Genomic DNA, 9,219 nt, shown 5'->3' with positions numbered 1-9,219 from the left:
TTACAAAAACCTATAAGCATGCCTTTCTTTTAGCGTGACGCCGCAAATTGCTATATGATACCCAGATATTAATCACGGTTGATTGTAAGCCGGCGGTTATCACGGCCGCCTGAATATCCACAACAATAGTGTCCAGCAGTGGTTCAAACAATGTAACGTTGATCTTACACACATACACAACTAAATACTAACACACATGTGTGGGTCGCCCGAAATCGCATGCGCGCAGCATCTGTGCTTCTGCCCCTATCTCCGTTCGCTCTGCGGCCAAAACGAGATTACACGACATTCGAATTTCAACTGTAGCGTTACACATTAGAGTTGAATTTTGAATGTAGATTGATGTTACAGAGTGAAGTTCCCAACGCGCGGCTGTACGGCAATAAGCTTCCAGGACTCGGATTTTTTAGATGTCTCCGGATCGCGTGGAGGCTGGGACGTATCGCTTTCGCGCGCACTCTTTGGAAATTGTTCCGATCCCGAACAGAAACTGTCGTTAGCGGCCCGGACAACTGAGTGGTGACAAAAATATCTTAATTACCTAGTGTTTTGTTTTGTGATGGATGGTTCGCCTATACTGTGGAACAAAGTATTGGAGTGTCTTGTTTAGAAGTGACTGTAAGTCTATTAATTTTATTTACTTTTGTTGTATTACGTATACAATCTGTTTTATTGCGGACTCTTACTTCTGAACTTAATGGATATTTTATCGGCGTTTTGAACGTGACTGGATTTGAATCGGTGTTTTATACCTTACCTAAACGTATTGGCTGCATATGTATCCGAATCTATAATTATAAGTAGGTAATTAGGAATTGGAAATAATTGAATGAGTTTTTATTCTTAGAATCATACAAAATTGAAGAATATAAATTGATAAAAAGGGAAACGTGAATTAATGTGAAAGCGACTAAAGACAAAAGCACTGTCCAAAAAAACTTTACATTACTATGATCACGAATTGTCATATCTATAAAGCATTTCTAATTAACGACGATATAAAGATCAAAGATAATTCAGTAGATAATTTACGATGAAAGGCAATTAATTTCATATTTTTATGACCTACGGAATTAGTGTGGAATTTTTCTATATTTTTCTTGTCTCTCTTAATTATCATTAATTTTAAGGGAGACGTAATAGCTGATTGGTTAATAATGTATGTTATTTAATTCGAGAATTTCGTATAGAATGTGGTTTAACCGGAAAAATGTCTGGGTTACGAAATGTTGCAGAATTTTTGGAGGTTCAATCGGGATATAGTTACGTGTGGAAATAATGGTCCCAAAAGCTATATCGTACATAATAGTAACCACCTATAAGACATAAATTAGGTAATGATCCAATTTTACAATAATTTATGGTGTTACAGTGTTTTGGGCGGTTGAATTCAGTTTTCGTTACAGTTTTAGTTATTTCTTTGTTCAGGGAAATATTTTTTTTTTATACAGATTTTTGTAGACCTAGCTTGCACTGTAACAGAGGAAAAAGCCGAATGAACTAGGGAATGAATTTGGAGTACAGTTCGCTGTATGAGTAGAATAGAACCGTACATGTAACTTACAGGTACCTTTCATGAACATTGTATAGACTTTTCTTGAAACATAAAATATTAAGTTTTCTCATAAAGCCGGGTCTTCTAAGCTTACGTGGGCGTGCAAAATTTTCGCCATTAGCTGATGCTTAAAGAAAAGAATTAAGACAAGGCCCTTTTATAATAGTGATGTTGAGTTCTTTAATATAATCTTTAGCCTATTCCCTACTTTGGCTTCGAAAGTAATGAAGTCATAACATGTGGTTACAATATATTGATATTGATCTAGAATGGCTGCCAGAATGAGTCCAACAAACACTTATAACCAAAGACTAAAATAATACTATGTTATAACGTAGATAAACTTTAGAGGAGCGCCTATTTTAACAGCAAAAAAATTTACTTACGAGACTTATAGAGAAAGTAAAAATAAAAATAAGTGTGTGTGATAAATAGGTGTGCAGTTCAGCATTATACTAAACAAAAAATGTCTGGTAGTTTTAACTGGACCCAAGAGGAGTTGTAATTCTCTTATACAACATGTAACGTAATTAACGCACATCCTGAAATTAGTTTGTTCAGAATCGTTTACTGAATCGATTTATATCATTTTTAATATAGGTAATTTTTTATCCCAAAAATAATTAAAACTACTGAAATTATTGTCATATTAACCCTGTACGGTCAAAACAAATTCAAATAGACCGTAACTCAAAGTAATAAAACTTCGTGTATTGTCGGTTTTTTCCGTAGTTTCGTTATGTTGTGTCGAGTCGAGCGGCGCGCGGCGCGATATTTGCGTGCGTTGGAGTATGACCAAAAAGTTCTCCAAGAATTGGTATAACCAATTTAGTGAATAACAATGCATATACATGTTAAATTAAAAATTCAGTGTATTATTATTATTATAACATAATATTCTAATTGGGTTGTTTGAGGGTGTGCGTTAATTACGTTACATGTTGTACTTATACAGTACCTCCATTGCTTCACACTGACAGCTTTCCATATTAGATAAATTAGGTATACCAATCGATGCAGTAATTCTGCTATTCAGAATAGAAAAGAAATCCTATTCAAGGACGCTTGTCTCAGCTATCATTGTGTATAACTATTCCAACTTCAATTAGTATTAATGTTATAAATATTTATGAATCTGGCTCGCTCTGTCGTGATATTGTTGGGTTATTTTAATGTTTTTCATAATACAAATGGCCGGCTTTAGATCTCTGGTTAATCCGTTTTGTGTATTGTGTTTGCTTTTAGGATTAGTATTGGGTTGCTTTTCAATTAGTGTTATTGCTAGGAATCCTTTTTTGCGTGTCCTGACGAGCTAAAATTAGTTTACCAGGATATAATTTGTGATTTTTGTATGTACAGTAAGCTTGTGAAATACGTCCAAATCTTATTTAGGTACCTATAAGCTTGAAGTTAATGCAATGAATAGCTCATATATTTTCCTTCTATATATACATTAATTTTAAAAATTAAAAATAAACTTATATAAAATTAAAAATATACTTTTCCTTCTTATGTAATGCTTCAGATTAGGAAAAGGAAAGTAACATTAGTACTTGCCTAGATCTGTAATTGAACCCGCACACTGGAAGTTGAACTGGTGCGTTAACAACTAGGCCACTCGTGCTCGTACCAGTAGCTCAAATAAGCCGTATAGGCTTGGCGCGGCCGGTCCTTAGTTGGGTGACCAGTGACCATCTATATCTAGTGAAGTTTAGAATACCCGTACAAAAAAAGGTGGGAAAAGGAGAATAGTCTTTCGAGAGCTCTCTTACGGCCGATCTCAATACTCTACCAAGAGTTAAACTCGGTTAGCTACCAGAGTTTTACTATTACTTTTGATCTATCAATAACTGCCGTCTCAATAACAAAATTTCCGTAACGTTATCTACAGTTAAAGATAGATAGGTCCCTTCCCTCACAAAAAATGCAAAAAAGGTCAAATTCCCGCGCTCGCTCGCAGTCGCATCTGTTTTGAATTGTTTCGAGTAAAAAAAAAAAAAGTACGTAGTGTGCAACAATTTTATAAAGGAGAACGGCAGATTTCGTACCGCATATTTCTTTTTATTGTTCAGTTATAGAATTTGTACAAATTATTAAGGCTACTAAGCCATTTATTTTCATGTTAGTGTTGTATTTTTAGAACGCCGGATTAATTAATTATACCAATTAAAAGATTCAAGTAATTCGAGGCTCGAAATGATAAATAATTATTTAAAAATAGAAATAACAGTAAATATTATTAACCAATTACGTGTTATACCTTAAAATGAATAATTATTGCATACTATCTTAATAATTAACAATTTAATTATATAAATTATTTTCACCATCAATATTTTTTTGTATTGGCAATTATTTTATTGACAGGTAACGAAAATCTTTCAGTCTCTGTTCAGTTATTCGCTGTTAATTAAGAGACAAGCTAGGTAGAACATTTATTTTATTACCATAACAGTGTTTAATATGTTTATGTACCAAGGTAAAATTTTTACTAATAACTCATTTACACTACTTTTATTTAATCTAAATCTAAATGTAAATTCCGAGTCAGAAAATTCACTTTTATAGTAAATGCGACTGTATACTCTGCATTCACCAGATACTGCAGGTGTCGCAGAATCAAATACACCAGCTTCATACATCTCATTATCACTTTCATCAGTGAACAAATCCATTTTATTATGAAATAAGTGGTAATTACTACGTAAACCAGCAGTTAATCGCCCGATTTCGGGAGATAGCAAATTTTTAACTGACAGTAACAAAAACAAACTAAAGTTAACGGTCAAAATGTTATTGAGACGCTCTTTATTTTTTTTCTATGGATCCACTTAACTATGGTAAGCGGTAAGCCCTCCCATATGTGGATCAAAGTAAAGGTTGATATTCCTATCTATCTTTAGTTTATTGAAACGCACAAATGCGGTTGTAGCTACTAAAGATCGGCAATGTAACAGATGGTTAAAGGTAAGTACGTTATTGAGATCGGCCGTTAAGCCGATAACCCACTGGTATCATACGAGCGTTGACACCAACGTCACGTCGTTACCTTTTCAAGTGCCTCAAGTACGCACTCATTAGTGCTGATTAAGCCATAAAAATAAAACCATAAATGAACGATAATCTCAATATAACATCCAAAATTAGACCACGAATAAGGAAGTGGTAACATAATGGAAAAGGAATAATACTTCTTAGCTCCAAATTTTTGTGTAAATATTTAGATATGCGGTAGATCTCAAGCGGCATCGATCATCAGATGTTACGCAACGATGATTGAACAATCCATATTCGAAAATTCAACCATATTGATGTTTTGGAAAAGGGAGTTTGAAATGTTTTTTCTTTTTTGGGAAATAGTGGATGTACCGGCAGTTACTCCATGAAAACATACTTAATGAAAATGATTAGTATTTCTACGACGATCAACGAAAGTCACTTTTTAAAACATTTGAAAAATTGGACTTCATTTAAAGGTAGATAACTGAGTTCGAGTAAATATGTCGATTACAATAAAGCCCGAATGTTTTCATTCAATTACATGAACCTACTAAATCAAGCAAAATCCGATAAAATTGCATGTTATTTACAAAAGACTTCAGAAATTGATTTCAGCAAAATCAATTTAAAATGTATCGGGCAAAAAAGGGCTTTTTTACGGGGAAAGAATATCAGTGGGAAACGTGACCTCGTAACAGCGTCCCATATTCAAATCACGTAAAATTTTAAGATTCTAAAACATACCTCCTGCCTATTTATTCTCAAGCGGTCACAACAGATGGTATTAATCCAACGCTTTGTTGACAAATGCCTGGTTCCTATAAACAAGGAACCATTTGTTGTAATATGGTCGGTAGTTATTGATATTATCCTCATTCATGATATATCCATTTTTCTGAAAAAATACTATCGTCCTACTTCCCTTATTCCAATTTTTATTTGGCGCAGCATGATTTCTTCTTTCATACTCTTCTGTCTGTCGCCTGCCGTCATCTCACAAGTAACATTATTTCTAGCTATGTCGACTTTCACACAATCCATCCATAGTTTCATTGGTTGTCCTCTACCACTATATCCATAAACATTCATGGTTTCTGTTTATAGGAATCGGGAAGGCTCACAAGGGTTGGCAAGGTATGATGTAAGAACATCTATAGTTTAATTCAGGGTTAAGCTAACAAACTAAAACTTTAGAAGTGAAAACATACAATTTGGTTTGTAATAAAAGGGTGCTTTTTGGTTATGTAACCCTATTATAAGAAATAGGTGTAGGAGAGCAGCTGAACTTTGGGATTTTGGAAAAACTGGTCCCTAAAAATCCTATGCGTTGTAGGTTTTGATCATCTACATATATGGAATGTTAAATGTTTTTAAGTGTTTCAATGGATAGCTTAGGTATATACCTAAGCTTACCATTGAAACACTATATTGATTTTTTTTTTTTTTTTCTTAGCCCTTATTGTCCCACTGCTGGGCAAAGGCCTCCCCATTTTGTTTCCACACCATATTGATTTTGAATAATATTATTCAGCTACTTTTAAAACTTCAACATGTTCAGACGTGGGCAAGGTTGTTAATGTTGAGGTCGTTAAAAATCTTTATTAACGAAACCACGCTTTTAAAATACCTTCCCTTGAATTATATTTTAACAGCGTGTTAAACATGTAATATACTCGCAAAATACTTTTAAGGTATTATCCGCATAGGCATCATGAAACAGTATTTCAGGCATAATGCATTTTATGGATCCATAAAAGGAATTTATCGCAAGATAATTATTGTTAAAATTCTGGCAAAATTTAAATTTATTACTTAAGTGCCTATATGTTGGCTCAGAGCAAAATTTTTAAATGTATATAATAATACGTAGTTCATAATTAGGTCCAGTCGTTATCAGACCAACTACTTAAAAAGTTTGATTGGACTCACGATTATTACCTCATCGGGTCAACAGTTTACGGAGGCTCTTGAATGCTGCAAATGAATCAAAATCAAAAATCGATTATACAAAGTAGGCTGATCAACAGCACTTTTCAAACGTGACAATTACATGAGACAGCCCCAAAAACGCCAAACCTTCACCAGTTCCTATGCTAATGATCTAGCTCTCATAATTCGTCGTTCGTTTGTTTTGAAAGTCTTCTAACATGCGACTTGAGTTTAAAATAATATGCTCACCAATAACTCCACTATACAAACGAGGCAGTCACCATATTTAATTAAACAGCAAAATTATTTCCGCGACCTTTCCCATTTATACAACACCATAAGCCAAAGGTTGGTGAGATCAGTAGAACCCCTGTCAGAAGTTTTTCAATTATTCTCCCTACAACACATGCTTAGCTGACAAACATATTTATTACAACAAAGTTGAGCTCACTTCTTGGGACGATAGAACTTCTTGCCTTATGTAACGTCATCAAATCTTTAACATGAAGTTTTGTTTTGTTATCTTTACTAATATTATGAACATGAAAAGTTTGTTTGAACGCGGTTATATATTATTTTATTTATTTATTGCTTATTACAAGGTACATTATATATTAATCTATTTCAGTGTTTGATAGCCCATGTTGTATCGAGGAAGGCTACAAGCTTTTTATTCTAGTGCGTGAAGTAGTTCTTTCCAAAGGGACGCAGGTGAAACCACTGACAGAAGCTTAGTTTACTCCAATTATGTCATTCATGGAAGCTATATACTTCGACTAATCATATCATTCATATTATGTTCAATTATTATGCTCATCTTCTATTTTGGTGCTTATTTAGATATGTACGATAGATGTAAATGTGTTTGGCTGGCTAAATAGTAATTGATACCCAGATGTTACATAGGCATTAAATCGGCAACTAGCCAGGCTAGAGATAATTGTGTATACCAATTAGTGTTCTCAGAACATAAATGAAGGATATCTATAAAATTTTGAAAAGTGTAAACTGAAAATCTTCCTCAGAAATGTAGGAAGTAAGAACGTCTCAAAATATTAAGCATTACTTATATTCGCGTAAAAGAGATTCATGTTTAACATTTACATAATTTCACGTTGTTTGCACAGGCTTCCTATGGGAGAATGACATGAAATTGTGTATGAAAGAATGTAGGCGGAACCTTGATTATGTCACGTGCTATGAACCTGGCTTAATGTTATATCGATGAGAGTTTTCCATAACAAAACTCCAAAAGAAGAGTTTTTATAGAAGAGTACTAAATAGTAATAGTAAAAAGATCTGGAATACTCAGCAAATGATCTGGCCAAAGTCACCGGGAAGCAGTAGATACAGGTTGCTAAGAACCGAGCCCAACGGCGAACCTTGGGGGAGGCCTTTGTCCAGCAGTGGACGTCTCTCTGCTGAAACGATGAAGTAAAAAGTGAGAAAGTAATTGAACGACTTTCAATTAGAACTAAAGCATGATTACTACTACTTACAATTTAAATATTTTTGGGTCAAAGCTTTTTGCAAGTTTTTGCTTATTTACAAAATACATGGTAAAAGCATTGAAACATAAAACCTTTGAATAACATCAACAACAAATGTTGCTCTCAAAACACTGGACATGACCACAATGTCGGACTATTTGCATTCATTTTACTATTTCAATACAAGAATACATCAAAAAGCATAATATATTTTGAACAAAGGTTTGCAAAATAAATGGAATAATATACTTGTGTGTTAACCTAATTACAAAAACTAGGTCTTAGTTTATAATTAATGAAGTTAATGAGTTTTTTGTTATTTATTTTTCTGCCATGAAAGTGTAATTTTTTTCTTGTAAAAATAATAAATGACAGGAAAACCTTACCATACCAAAAATACATAGATTTAAAAAAAAAGTTGTGTTTATAATACTAACTCAACTTTCAGCAGATTCAATTAAGATGGCGTGCAAATCTATATCGCAACTAAACAGTTTATTTCAACCACTAAAATATGATCAAATAGCTACTATTTGATTACAATTTAAATACCACCAAATGCTACAAAAGGAAAACGTCCACTAAGCCCCACTTTATTTCTCAATATCTTCGAAAATACCATTTTAAATGGTACATGGTTTGTCGGATTTAAAAATGTCAAATGTCGTGTTTCATTCTTGACATTAATTGTGAGCTTAAGTATTTGATACTTTTCAAAGAGAATTCAAACGGCCACTTCGTAGGCTACTAGACTTTCAATGGCTAATTTTAGTAGCACTAATAGCCCATGTTATACGATACGCAAGGGAATGGGTGACAGGAATTTTTAGAGGCTTAAAAATCTCCTCGCTTTCTTTTCGTTTTTAAATGTATTTTGGAAGTTCTAGTAGTTACTATGTCACTGACGTTTGTTGAGTATTTTTTTTTAATTATAGCTCCATTTCGTATTTATTCAGACAGAAAATTTTTGAAATATGTAATATAAATGAAATATGCATATATATGTATAGAGTTATATTGAAATATGCAGAGCGATATTTTGGTTCGCTTTTCGAAAGTAAAAACAAATGAATCTATCATCCCGCTATTTCAATAAATTCCTCACTTCATAAACTATCTGATCAAAAAGTTTTTTATTGTGAAAATAAAAGAAAATTGCCTTTATTATTTTACTATTCTGAACGTGTAGGAATTTCGTTAAGTTCGGCATAAAAAGCGGAATCCAATTTACCTCGCGGGTAGATA

General features: G+C 33.3%; 1 protein-coding gene across 1 annotated transcript in view; it reads left to right on the top strand.

Moving 5' to 3' along the window:
* Positions 1 to 402: 402 nt before the first annotated feature.
* LOC126055693 (lachesin) overlaps positions 403 to 9,219 on the top strand; it is a 76,084-nt gene continuing 67,267 nt past the window's right edge. Inside the window, exon 1 of the mRNA XM_064038907.1 lies at positions 403 to 618. The gene's annotated coding sequence lies outside the window, so the exon portion shown is untranslated. The remainder of the gene's footprint in view (positions 619 to 9,219) is intronic.

This window comes from Helicoverpa armigera, chromosome 17 (genome assembly GCF_030705265.1).
Source record: "Helicoverpa armigera isolate CAAS_96S chromosome 17, ASM3070526v1, whole genome shotgun sequence".
Taxonomy (NCBI): Eukaryota; Metazoa; Arthropoda; class Insecta; order Lepidoptera; family Noctuidae; genus Helicoverpa; species Helicoverpa armigera.
The sequence above is the reverse complement of the archived record's forward strand: the minus strand, read 5'-3'. Positions and strand labels throughout refer to the sequence as shown.